Source organism: Macrobrachium rosenbergii, chromosome 15, assembly GCF_040412425.1.
Source record: "Macrobrachium rosenbergii isolate ZJJX-2024 chromosome 15, ASM4041242v1, whole genome shotgun sequence".
NCBI classification, from domain to species: domain Eukaryota; kingdom Metazoa; phylum Arthropoda; class Malacostraca; order Decapoda; family Palaemonidae; genus Macrobrachium; species Macrobrachium rosenbergii.
In genome coordinates this window covers 51187350-51201619 of record NC_089755.1, presented here as the reverse complement: position 1 = coordinate 51201619, position 14270 = coordinate 51187350, and the positions used below count along the sequence as shown (strand labels likewise).

The 14270-nt window shown below is 39.4% G+C and overlaps 2 long non-coding RNA genes across 6 annotated transcripts in view; one reads left to right on the top strand and one right to left on the bottom strand.

The window, feature by feature from the left end:
- The window catches only part of LOC136846693 (uncharacterized), a 49573-nt gene that overhangs the window by 8460 nt on the left and 26843 nt on the right, over positions 1-14270 (bottom strand). For 3 of the 5 annotated variants that reach the window (XR_010855491.1, XR_010855492.1, XR_010855494.1), the window contains one exon: positions 2240-2421. This is a non-coding gene — a long non-coding RNA (uncharacterized lncRNA). Of the gene's footprint in view, positions 1-2239; positions 2422-10454; positions 10696-14270 lie in introns of those variants that run through there. The other 2 variants (XR_010855495.1, XR_010855493.1) reach the window with 2 other exon arrangements.
- The window catches only part of LOC136846692 (uncharacterized), a 35008-nt gene continuing 29100 nt past the window's right edge, over positions 8363-14270 (top strand). Inside the window, exon 1 of the long non-coding RNA XR_010855490.1 lies at positions 8363-8520. This is a non-coding gene — a long non-coding RNA (uncharacterized lncRNA). The remainder of the gene's footprint in view (positions 8521-14270) is intronic.

The window sequence follows — 14270 nt, the reverse complement described above, 5'->3', positions numbered from 1 at the left end:
TCCATTCTGTCTCTGCCTGAAGGGGTTATGAAGGAGGATCCTCAGGCCCAAAAGAGAGCCTCTGGAACACAAGTTAGATCCTCTCTCAAAAGAGGAGCTTACGCTCTAGCTTGCCCCAGTGAGCACTCGTGGAACTTTGGACATGAATGATCAGTCCAGGCAGTATCAATTTATGAATGAAACTAGTTTGTTCTGATCAGTGGTCACCTCTTCCACGAATCTCCCTATGATTAGCTGAAGTTATACTAGTAGAGGCTATGGGTGAACACTCACAAGCCCTATCTTGCACACATAAATCTGGAGTCACAGATGAACCAAAAACATCCCAAGTGTTTGCACAATCATGCAGGTCGCCACAATATCCAGAAGTATCATACAGCGGTGACCTGTTCCTCATGAACCCTCCATCTGCATGCACACGATCCAGGGATCCAAGTGACAAGGTACAATTCTCTACATACCTTGGTTGAATTATGGAAAAGAGAAGAGTTCACAGTAGTCCTCGTGTCCATAAAATGTATCGCCAGAAGGTGAGTGAAAACCACCGCCAACCCTCAGAGAGGGAAGGCACTCGCTTGTTGTCAGACTGGAACTATTGTGCAAGAGCTTCTGAAACTTCTACGGTCTTTGCCTTCCAGCAAGAAGAGTGGCAGAAGATGAGGAAAAGGAGGACAAAGTTGACACGTATGAGGAGAAAGATAATAACACGCTGGCGTTTTTTGGCCTTATTATTCTAGTTGGTCTTCTCTCCTAAGCTACCACAGAGGATGAGGCAGGTAACAGTATCACTGGAGTAAGACTTGTGTTGGAATGTTCAAATATACGAGAACCCTCATACTTGAATCGTAAACATGCCAATTTGTATCAATAATATACCTATACAAGCGCAAGAAAGATGAGTTTGTATCATACAGTCTACTCATACCACACAATAAAGAACACTGGGCTTCAATAATTTTGTTTTGTCTCATGGTATAGCCCAGGCTACATGTAGTCCTATCCTCATAAACTGTTCAGATCACAAAATTTCCTACTATTCAAACTTTATTCTATGTGCAATTCCATTGCAAGAACATAAGATAACTTTATGGTACCAAAGTTAAATATCCTCATTCATAAACTGGAAAAAAAACCTCCAATGATGTTGACGGCTAGAACATGAAGCACTGACAAGTGAAAGACAGGCCTATGCTTTTGATTTGCCAGATATTTGATTTTACTGGCCTTTAAGTACTTTCACTTCATGTCAGTCAAAATTACTTTCTCAATGTGGCTTTATTTATTCATTCTAAGTATCTTTCATGATGCATGTATGTCATCAACACACAAAGGATGACAGGAACTTGGTGACATTTCAAACTTTGGCACAATAAGCCATTCTGCAAAATACTTCTGAATTGCCCAGTCACTGAGCTATTATAATGATCTGTGCACTCAAGAAAAAATTACAAATATGCAAAGTACAGTATTCTGAAATGAAAATTGCAATACCATTGCCATGATGCATTGATTGTTCCTTTCACCTACCCCAGACAGCTTCGTAGGCAACAATATTTCATGCTGATTCAAATATTACCTCACTCATGTAGTTTACATGCATGAAACTATTAAAATACCTTTGACTGGCACTCACATAGCCAGACTTCTTTTTATTTACCTACAATGAAATGAAACAATTATTGAAAGTCCATCATTCATTTGTGTTTGATTGCTGTTGACTAATACAAGCTGGTTTTTCATGTGCCTGCATTGCTATATTATTGATATATATTGGCATGACAGACACTTCACACGTCTCAAACTATCGACCTACCCGCCCAGTTCTCCTCGCTGCTGGGAGAAAGGGAGCTGGGGATTTGGTACAATACAGGTACACATTCGCTACCGGGGTCTAAGCGATGTCAGGCAGGGCAGCCAATCGAAGCTACGGCCTACCCCACCACCAAATCAAAGTCCTTCAAAAGAAGGCATCGTGCTTACCCCATATAAAAATGGGAAAAAAAGCACGTTAAAAACGAAGAAGAAGTTTGTGATCTAAATATAGTGGGAGGGTTCTTTGTATATAAAAGCATTCAGATGTATTACCGAAGAAATAGTTTGCATCTTTATCACAGTAAACAAACGATATCAAAAACTTTGACTTCAACCAGTCACAGCTTAAGCTTATTGCCACATCTACCTAAAACCTACATTGGTGAGTGGACACACACAATGAAATAGACTTACTGCATTCACCTACCTGAATTCACATGCTCTCTTGAAGTGAGCCAGAGGAGAACGAACAGCATACACAGAGATAGAGGGAGGGCAGTCCAGGAAGGAGCCAAAAATGTTTGGTGGTATCAAAAGTGGAGTACTCCCCTGCAAGGACACAGGCAAACGTTGTTTCACCTTCCTCCATTTCTAGCCGAAACTCTTACACTGCAAAGGAAAACCATCCATTACACTCTTTGCAGGGAAAGTAAGGGCAACAGAAACTAGCCCTCCCAGCACATCCCTCACAGGGTGAGTTAGGGCTGCAAGAACTACCCCTACAGGAAAAAAAAAACAGAGGACATAAAGTAGCTACAAACCCATTTACATTCTTCACGCTTTCATTGTTTACACTGTTTACATCCATGATGGAAACAAATACACCGCTTTTAAACAGAAAACAAGGGATTAAACACTACAGTCAAGGTAGCTAAAGAAAAAGCACTGGCTTTAGCTGACTCCACATTCACCTGCCTTCCAGCAACTAACCACATTGCTGTCAAGCTTCAGTGACAATATCCTACTCCCACTGAGGAATACTGACATAGAAGGCGATGATTCATATCCCTTTAGGAGCAATATTTTTTCATACAAATCCACCTATCTTATACAGAGTGCCCATCTTCCATGCTTTCATTTATGCCAAGTCACATCTATTCTATGCAAAACACTGAGGAGGATTGTTAGTGTCTACCATCTCTGTTTCTTTTGTTCACAAGAAATAAGAATGCATGTGTCTTGGAATATCTAGACCCAAAATGAGGGCTCTTCATGACCGATGTATGAAAAAAATATCATGAAGTACATTGATTTGGTTTTTCTAGGATATACAAAACCAGAACCTTTTATGCAAAAGTATTCTTCAAGGGAAAATGGAAAGAGATGATGATGCTTAGAACAAGGTTAATTGGTGGTAAGCACTAAGCAAGCACTTTTTCCCCTTGGCATGCAGGGCTGCTGACGTAGGATTATGATAAAAGGCTCTGGTTTGTATACCTAGAAATATCACAAATTACTTTTGTAATTTTATATCTGTTCCTGTGCAAATACAGGCCAGGTCCTAAGGAGAAGTGTCCTTAAGGTAAAATGAGGTAAAGTGGTCTGTCAATACCAGACACCTCCCATAATTACTCAAGAAACCAAATTCCTTTCAAAGGGTACATACGGTTCAATGCTCCTCAATTTGTGAGCTCTTGCCCATACTAGACATCTGTCTTCCACATATGTTGACCCTGATGTCCACTTACTAACCTCTCCCAAGCCAGAAAGTGTTCTTTGACACCACCTTGTGCTTGCTGGTAAAAAAATAAAGGCAGTGATATTCTGGACTAAGAGGTCAGAATCTTAAGATAGCCAAAAGCTTGCGCTGGACATGGCATTATCTTGTCCAGGTCCCCACCAACAAGATCCTGAGGGGCTGGAATTAACATTCTAATCTCTCGTCAGAAATTTGTAGGTTTTGAATTCAGGTCACGAACTCAGAAATGGCAAGATATGAGAATGAGATCTGTCCGAGGGCCCCTAAGGGCACATATGGCATGATTCAAGCTGTGGGGGACAAGTGTCACATCCCACTCGAGAGGATGGGACCTCCAAAGGTAAGAAAGATTTTCACAGCTCATCAAGAGCATGGGCAACACTACCACAGGGGAAATATGCTTGCTCTGAAGTCAAAGGCTCTGGCTCGAGGTAAGAGTGAAACCCTTTCACTATAGGTACTAAAAGGAGCTTGTCTTAATGAAAGTGGACAAGGAAGTCTACATTCTGCAAATGAAAAGGACCAGGGAAACCTTCCGCCTACAATACCAATCTGAGAAGATGGCCCACCTTCTAAGATAAACAGCAGCTGAAGACCTGAGACAGTCAAACAACACCTGCTCTGTCCTGCAAAAAGAGGCTCTCTCTTGAAAGAACTGCTGGATAATCTCAAACCATGAAGGTTGTGTGCCTGGATAAACTGGTGATACCCTAGTATCAGTGGTTGATAGTAAAGAGTTGGCCATAGGGGAATCCTTCTGTGTGCTTTGACCAGAAGAGCTAACAGATCAGGAAAGTACTCAGCATGGCACCAAGGAACCAGAGACACCGAGTGATCAACACTCGGTAGCAGAAGTGTAAATGTCCAGACTGTCCAAGGGATGCTGGAAGGCATTTTACAAGGCAGCCCAGGGGTCTGGAACAAGAAAGCAGAACACTGGAAGTTCCCTGTTTAGCCATATAGTGCCCAGGTCGATAACTGGTTTTCCCTAAAGCTCAAAAAGCCTTCCTGCTAGCCAAGGGTGTAGGGACCATCTGCCCCTACTTCCTGCCCTAGCAACTGAGCATGCCTAAACATTCTTCCCGTCCAGAATGCACCAGGCTGACAGCTCGGTGGCATTGCCAACTGACAAGGGTGAAAGGAGACTGTCCCCCATTCAACATGCGCTCATCAAAAACACTGCGAACATTCAAAAGATGCTGATGAGCAAATGAAGGACGTTGTCAGTCCGTACACCCAACCCCCAAGATCCTTGACCCATTGCCATCGTTAGGGGCTTGGAGGATGGCAGCTGGGGGGCAATATCCCAGTGCTATGATGATGTTACGTTATCAAAAGCCCAGGAGGCCTTGCACCTCAGTTGCTGACCCCATAAATTGCAGTCCGGCCTTTTTTCCTCTCCCTCTTAGTAATAATCATATTAAAACTAAACAAGCAAATAAATAGAGATTCAATGAAGAAAACAGAATGCCAACAGAGTATGGCATTACAGACCCAAGCACAAATGATGTATACAGATTCAATGAAGAAAACAGAATGCCAACAGAGTATGGCATTACAGACCCAAGCACAAATGATGTATTATCACAAATGGAAGTTGAGGAGATTCACCAAAACATCACCAAGAACTCTAAGAAAACCACCAAAAATGTTTCTGAAATTCAAGATAATAAGAAAAGACCATCAGAGAGATCTTCTAAAAACAAGAAACAAAAAATTAATGACTACAATGACACTAATCCATTTGTCAAACCAACTAAAAAATAAAAAAAGCGACAACAACCGATATCAAGAACTCAACAAAAATCACTCCAGTATCACAAATAACAACCAATCAAGAGAGGTCCCCCACCTCAAAATAGAGATATAACAAAAAAATAAGCCACAGATCAGAATGAATGTAAGAGGACTGTAATCAACTTTATCACCAGTAGGCTACTTACCACAACAAAAATTCATATGAAAAAACAAGAAACAGAAACATGCGGATTTAATACTTGCTTTAATGAATTCTGCGATAAAAAAATATGAATATAACTAAAGAAATTTCATAAAATAGAAATAAACAAACATCTAACACAGAACCTCTTGGAAAAGGATACATACATATCAACCATGTACACTATAAAGAAAAATATAAAAAAGAAATTAGTAGTGAAGCTATCAAATCCAAAAGTACTAAATCAGTGGAAACTCCAGTTATAATAAGATAAATTGTAAAAAATAACCTCTACACCATAAAAATCTTACCACTATTATGATATCCAGCAACCATATAATCCAGTGGAATATACTGTAAATTGTCTTCTGACCTGATTACACCTTAAAGAAATACGTCTCCTCAAAGACTATGAACCATTATTAATACAATATTATGTTTACAAACCGGTTTTATCAATAGGTAAATATTTTCTAGCATTATCATCACAAGAAGAAGGCAACTATTTATATACTCAATATGAACGGATGGATGTTTCCCTCTTGAACAGAGTCCGAAGGACAAATTCGTTCAACAGATTGACATGGATGACCAGTCTCCAGCTCCCAGTCGACTTCACCATGAAAAGTTGACTGTAGAAGTCCAGGGGTAAGGCGTCCATGACTTCTAGCACACTTTTCCAGAGTAGCCCCCCAACTCTGTCAACAGGGCCAAAGCTGTGGGTGATCCTGGAAGCTAGGCTAGATGTGGGTTCAGGGCCTGAGAGAAGGGTTGGCATCGGTGCCTGAAAAGTTAGCCTGTAACCATCCTATAGGACAGACTACCCAAGGTTCCTCACAGTTGATACCAACTGCCCAATGACATGGCAAACGTACCCATGTACATGGCAGCTGGAGAAGGAGGGCTGCTATCAACCAAAAGTGTTGACGTGCGGTCACGTCTTCATAAATCAAGGTTTGCCCAGAGGCTGGCAGCTTGTTGTGGAAGTTTTCTGCCAAGAGGGGTTCATCCAAGACTGTGGTTAAAAAGAATGTTTGTATGTATGCGTAAAGTTTTATCATATACATGAGTGAATTTTTTAATTTCACAAATATTTAGCCACAAATACCATTTAATTTCGAATTCACTACACCTTGTGAATAATTTACACAGAAGGGATATTATGACTGGTAGGTGCCTCAGCCCCGGCCTGAATTCGAACCTGAGCCTTTTGTTTAGATACAGTGACAGACAATCCACTATCAACCATGGGGAATTGTAACGGGAAAATAAAGTTAAGTATACCTTAGTTTAATCAGACCACTGAGCTGATTAACAGCTCTCCTAGGGCTGGCCCGAAGGATTAGATTTATTTTACGTGGCTAAAAACCAATTGGTTAGTTAGCAACGGGACCTACAGCTTATTGTGGAATCCGAACCACATTATAACGAGAAATGAATTTCTATCACCAGAAATAAATTTCTCTGATTCTTCATAGGTCGGTCGGAGAATCGAACGCGGGCCCAGCAGAGTGCTAGCCGAGAACGATACCAATGGGGAACTAACAAGGTATGACCTAGCCAAGATTCAGTCGACTCTCTACCACTGTAACTGAACCAAAGGCCCAGATTCGAATCCTGGCTGGTGCATGCCAGGGTAGATACACCTGTTATTTATAATTCCCCCTGAGTGAAAGTTATTCCGTGGTATGGTGAATTCGATAATATTGTTTGAGGCTTGATATTTGTGATATATATATATATATATATATATATATATATATATATATATATATATATATATATATATATATATATATTATATATCATATATATATATGTGTGTGTTTGTGTGTGTGTATACTTACATACATACATATAAATATATGTATGCAGTCGGGAAACATTTCAAATTTATATAAAAAGAACAGAACAGATTGAATTCCAAAGAGGATTTCCATATAACATTTGAAACAATCTTGAACAGCATGTATTGAACAGAATACAGTAATGTTAAGAGGTCACTGACTTTCCTAAGCTCATAGTACTTTGTACGCCGTGGCCAACCTATCCAAATCTGTCCCCATCTCCTATATTTAAAGTCTATAGCTGGCCGATCTAAATCACTGCCACGACTTTTGAATACTGTACGAGTCCAAGTCAATGGACTTCATACTTTCGAAAATATTCGGGACCATGACTGGGCCAGCAAACGTGGAATAGCATACAAAGTCAAACCCGCTCAACACGACGATCGAAGCCTTTTAGGCTGCACAACAGCCACCCAATTTCCTCACTCAACCGAATATGTAACTCTAACAACAAAACTACTGCTTCGTAAATACACGCACACTTTTTTTTTTCTTTTACAGCGTAGCGTGTTTGTAAAACTGTACATACTTCCTATAGCAAATTTCGGACAAGAAAGCTGCCAACGCGGACTGGTCTTACTTTCACCCTTGCCAAGATGGATGCCAACGGGCCAATTTTAATTCCTTAAGAGCAGGCGTTGATATCATAATCCATCTTGTGTCACGCTGACACGCCGACCGCGAAATGGAATAAAACAACAAGGTCTCTTTGTACTTCGTAGGGCCCGTTAGAAACACAATCAATAAAAAAAAAATGCCAAAGGCAGGAAGGGTATGTCGCTTTGCAGGTGGGTTATCGAATGCGAGAGAGACCGTAGGCCGGACGACAAAACTTTCTAAACTTCCTTTCTCAAAAGACTTTGTGGGAGTGTCGTAACTAACGAGGTCGAGCAATCCCAATTTACGGAAAGGGCATCGTTGACCAAACACAGGGTATACCATACAAAAGGCGTCCGATTTTACAAAGAAACCCAACGACAATGTCGATTTGGCAAAACGTGCTGGTGGGTAGGGCACGGGGTCTCGCCGGCTGGGCATGGAAGGGACTGGGGAAGGCGGGTCGAGAAGGAAGATGGAGAGTCAGTGTTAGGTACCCAGTGATACTGGTGCTCAGTGTTCCCTTTACCTTCTGACTTGGCTCTGCCACGGCTGCCGGCACCATTGCTACCAAGGCCCCCTTCAAGAACACGAACATGCCCACCCCCAAGGAGGTAGGCGAGGTGGGGACAACTCAAATCATTTCGTTGTGTGATGGTTGCTTTCTTTCTTATCTTCTCTTCTCATTCATAATTTGCTACTCGAGTGTTAAGTGTTGACACAAAGTGTTTTTAGTAAGTTCTTAGAAGAATGAGTGCTAAGTATATTTATTAATGATGTTGAACCGCTGTCCATGTACGTCATGGGGAAATGATAGGACTTGAAGACAATCCCTGTCAGTAATTTCCGCAACAGATACCCAAGTGATTACGAAATTCCTCTGAAAAGTTTTCGCGTAATGAAATATACCAGTACGATTACTAAGCTGACAAAATGATATACGAGTTATCACCTTAAGATTCTAACCAAGAAAATTTTTCTTTTGATGAAAGCGATAACTCACAAACGCAAGACGCAAACATTTTACAGAACAAATTACAATGTTAATTTGAAACAGCAATTTGCATGCGACCTTTCACGAAACATTCACATGCATAAAGATGAAGATCACATTAATGAAAAGGGATGCAACCTTCCCCCATCAAGCGGTAACAACAAGGTTTAATTAAAAAATGTATTAACTAAAATCTATCCTCCTTGGTTTACTATACTGCGCAAATGATTAAGAATTCAATATTTCGGTGTAGCAATTTTAAAAAGTTGACAGATTTTCTTCTTATATCCTGAGTAAGTAAACGTCAACCATATCGTCGAAAATCACACAACGAAAACCTTTAGAACCCGTGTACATAAAATTTGTAATATATAGCTATACATGTTCGGTCTCTGATAACTTGATAACTTACAATTCATACTAGATTCAACATTCGACCGTAACATGAAACATTATACCTAACATATATACTCAGGGTAATCCTTAACATTGACAGAGCATCTATGATAAGTCTTATCCCTCAAAATGACTGTGAAACTCGCGCAAGAAAGACCGTGATACAAAATTAAATGGGAGCTTTACACCTACAACTAAAATGACCCGCATGTCTCAATTTCAACACCAGGACAGTAACTTCGTAGACGTGTGAGCACTGTCATTACAGAGTCCTTGTGTGGTATCAGGCGTTGCTGTTTGGAATACACTTGACGAGTCACGTGCGAGAGACAAAATACCGAACAAACAAACACGGTAACCAGTGTCTTGGGCAGCTTTCTCCTCTGCCGTTTTGTAGGAATGCACTGGGCTCGATTCTATCGGAATTTGTACTCGCTTAAGCGTCTTAAAATTAACATAAAAATACTGGAGTCTAAGACTATCTACATTTTAAAATAGTTTCTTTTCAAACTCAAGAAAATCACACACATACACACCACACTACTTCAGCACAGACTAAACCGAGTCTGAAAGAAGAACCTGACTTAATCGACTGGGCACTATGACACAAAATATGGTAAACTGGACTATAAAATCCACATTTTTATTTTCCTCTGAGGGATGTCACGTAATGAAAAACATGAGACTTCTTTTTCAGACTATATCACACATTCCTAGCAACCGGTCAGCAGTTGGGGAAAATGAAAAGTAATAAATACAACAGACTTTTGATAGAGACAATGAAGTGCACTGCTGCGTTTCTTAGCCATTACCTGAGGTCCTAGTTGAAATAGCAAAGATTTTTCACAAGAATCCCTCTACGAACGGTGCCTTCTGACCATTTCTACCTGTATATTTTACCTTAGAAAAAGATCTCAACCTAATTTACACTTATGCTTCTCTGTCTTTTCGACGCATTCGAACATTTTATACTTCTGCCATTTCTCCTAAGCTCTCTCTCTCTCTCTCTCTCTCTCTCTCTCTCTCTCTCTCTCTCTCTCTCTCTCTCTCTCTCTCGGACGCCGCCTTTTCAACCTCTGTCATTTCTTATGGAAGGATCTCTCTCTCATTTCCTACTCCTGCCATTTCTCCCACGCGCACCCGGTCACCGTAGCAATAGTCCCCAACCTTAAAAGGTCACGAAACCAGCCATAGGAATCCACCTGAAGGCGGTGTTGCTGCTAGGATGAGCTAAAACAAGCTAAGGCTCAGGCCGCCTCCTATTATGTAGAACAGCCAACGGGGAGGACGCGCACGTATAAGCATACTGATATGTGCCCTCGTAAGCTGGCGGCCGCAGGCAAGCACACACACATACACACACACACAACACCCACCTATCTTGATTAGTACATATCCTATATTTCAGTTGCAGTTACATTATATATATATATATATATATATATATATATATATATATATATATATATATTATATATAATATATATATATATATATATAATATATATATATATATATATATATATATATATATATATAATATATATATATATATATATATATATATATATATATATATATATATATATATATATATATATATATATATATATATATATATATAAGCATTGACACCAAAGCATTTACTTCCAAAGAAAGAAAGAACAATCAACCAATGACGTCACGCCAGAGCCGAACTTAATGTGGTTTAAGCCAAAGATTTTATCTTGGAGCTTTTTTTATGTCTGCTGTTTAGGATATGAAGAGATTATTTTCTATGGTCAACATCTGTCTTCAGAAGATGAATTATAGTGTAATTTTATTTTGTGCCTTTCTTTAACGATTTTATATTTGATTGTTTGCTCAGCCGAGTCCATTACACGAGTTTCGGCTTCAAAGCCGCTCTACTATTCGCCTTCAAATGATTTCTTTGCACTTAAAAACATCAAACGACGGTAAAACCTCCAAAATCCCGACCGTGTTTATTCGCAGTGCTTTTTTCTTGTGAAGCAAATTGGAATTCAATATCGGACTGACGTATTATCTGCGGACAATTACTGATTTTTTTTCTTGTGCGAGATTAAGTTACGGTTCCGCGCCTATCAAATTTCCTCCTCTTGCAAGGACGTGATGCACTAGCCTCCAGAGGGGCGGCAAGGCATTGTGGGAGTTGGGGGTGGGGGTTAAAAAGGAACCATTTTGTTTGTGCTGAATTCATAACTCAACCACTAATTGTTAAGTTCAACAACAATTAAAACTCTTAAGATATACTCGAATATCCACGATTCGTTTTGAGTGGATTCATATCTCAAGCACCAATTAAGTTTAAAAAATATTAAAATCTTCGATATATTCGAATATCCACGCTTGCGTTTTTTTATCATCGCCTGTCAAAAAAATTTACGGTAGTTACGTAATAATCAGCGTCAGTTTTGTCTGTCTGTCTGTTCGCAAGTTATCCCAAATAAGTTATGGATAAATCTCATCTAAATTGGACTAGGTAGAATTTATTATAATAGACTTTCAGATAAATCTAGGCCAGGACGTAGTTTTTTTTTCTATTTATTTGCGATGCGGAGTTGTGAACTCTGAGTCATGCTTTGTCCCTTTGGTTTCACTATAAATAAAGTATCAATTAAACAAAGTGAGGATACATGAATTTATCTCCCTCATAATTAATCAGATCCTTGGGTAGAGTTTTACCCTATTTTTCCTGACTTTCATACGTCGTGCTGTTAAATAAATAATGGGACAATGATAAGATTAAGATTACTGTTTTATACGGTTGATCTAATTATTATATATTCGCACTTCTTTTACACTTTTTTTATAGATAAAACATATTCGAACTCAGTCCAAAAAAAAAAAGAAGGGTGCATATAAAGTTCGAAGTGTACCTTGAGCGTCCACAAAAATAACAGTCCAAGAACTGGTAAGAAACTAAGCTTCATAATTCTAAACCATGTTTCACACCGGCTCGGTCGACAATGAGTCCAAAGATAAAGATTACCACTGAAATAACAGCCATCTTAAAATAGAACATTCTCCTTAAAAAAAAACTGATAAAAATATATACAATTAAAATTAAGTTACCATCCAACTCTGAGATCCGGACGAACTAGTATTAAAAATCATCACAAGCAAGTGTTGTATGCTCAGTCAGTTGAATCAGTGCGGTAGTTTTTGTCATGCACATACATACAAACATCTGAATGTCCAGGAGTTTAAATGCCCTTAGCAAGAGAAGAATATCTGCTAGGTTTACAAATAAAGAAAAAAACAGAAAAACGCCACATCCTGACAATGAAACGAGTAAGACAACCACAGGCCGGGTTTAGTCTTGACACGAACCGGTTACCAAGGAATACATTTGATGGAAAGCAGGAGAGGAAGGCTTAGAAAGCGACTGTCGATGGAGTGAGAGAGATACTGTAATAGAAAAAAAAAATGGGGGATGGGGGTAATATAAAAGTGTCTATGAACCGTCACGAGGCTCGGTTTGAGGTAACTTCATTCTACATACTTTTATACGGGCCATTGGGTGAGAGAAGCTGGCCCTAGGCTGGACGACGGCAGGTTAAATCAAGGAGTGTGTTACTCACAAGAAAATAAATGGATACTCATGAGAATTGTGAAAATACGTACAAGTGGTAATAGTAAAAATAGTAAAAAGGTGATTGTTGGTGAAAGGATGGATCAAGAGAATTTTGAGATGGTTCGGTCATGTGGGAGCATGATAAGTTTTTTAATTCTAAATAATGAGGTTGCACACATACACCAAATACTTCCGAAACAAATGATACATTGACAAATAACAGACGTCAATAAATTCACGTTCAAAGGGACACTTAATGAAAACATTGTAAACGACGTTCATTCAAATACGAGCTTAATAATGAAATGAAATACATTAGTGTTCATTTTATATTCGAGATGTAAAGTGTGGTAAAAATATAATAATAATAATAACACTGCTTTCTGCAGTATGCCACACACGGAAATTAAACGCGTCACAACAACCGTATTTGTCGGTGTGTCCCGATTACTGAATAAAATCAGCTGGCTCGGCCAATAAGTTATCAGTGACCAGTTCTGTACTAGTTCTAACAAAACAATTTAGGTATTCGTTAATGTCTGTTTTCCGATGTCGTCTGCATTACAACGCTCTCGCTCGTAGTCATTATTCCCCCAGGAGAGTTAAAACACCAAGCACACCGTGTTCTGTTTGTAAAGTAAACAACTTTGTCTGGCCGTTTTTAGCATGTTGCCACTAAACGTGCCCTACCTTTGGTAAAGTTTTCGACAGAGTTCACACGTCTTCTAGTGTAATCCAAATAACAAACAAGACCGGCAAATAAATAAACCGGACAATAAACTTAACCACCTCGTCGGAGATGGACGTGGTGATTCGAGCTTAGTGTACACCGGCGATGTAGTAGGCAAGGTCTCTAGACCTAGGTAGTAAGTTTTCACGTAGAATGAAACATTTCCGAAGTGCACCTGATCATTCTGAGGTCAAATTATGAAATTAACTAGAATTTTTTGTTATAAGCCTAGGTATAATATATTATGATTTATTCAGGTTCGACTTATATACATTTTTCCAGAAATGTACACAAATACAGCTGTTGCACATCTGCTCGTGTTGTCCTCCACGGTCTAAACTCTCTAGACCTTGTCCCATACGGCGAATTTGTATGTTAAAGCATTTTACATCAGTATCACTCCTACTTCCATATTTGCGACGGCTCTCCCATGTGCCTGCCACGATTGCCCAGCAGACTTTCATGATGAAACGAGATCACAGTAACCTGCTATGTCTGTAGTACTACAGTAATGTAACGTACATTTTCACGATGGCAGTCATGAATATCGCCGCTGTTATATCCAAACTTCTCAGGGGAAAGAACATTATCGTTGTTATAACTCTAACCTTTTATTTCCAAACTAAGAGACATAACAGTACAGTCACCTCTCCTTCTC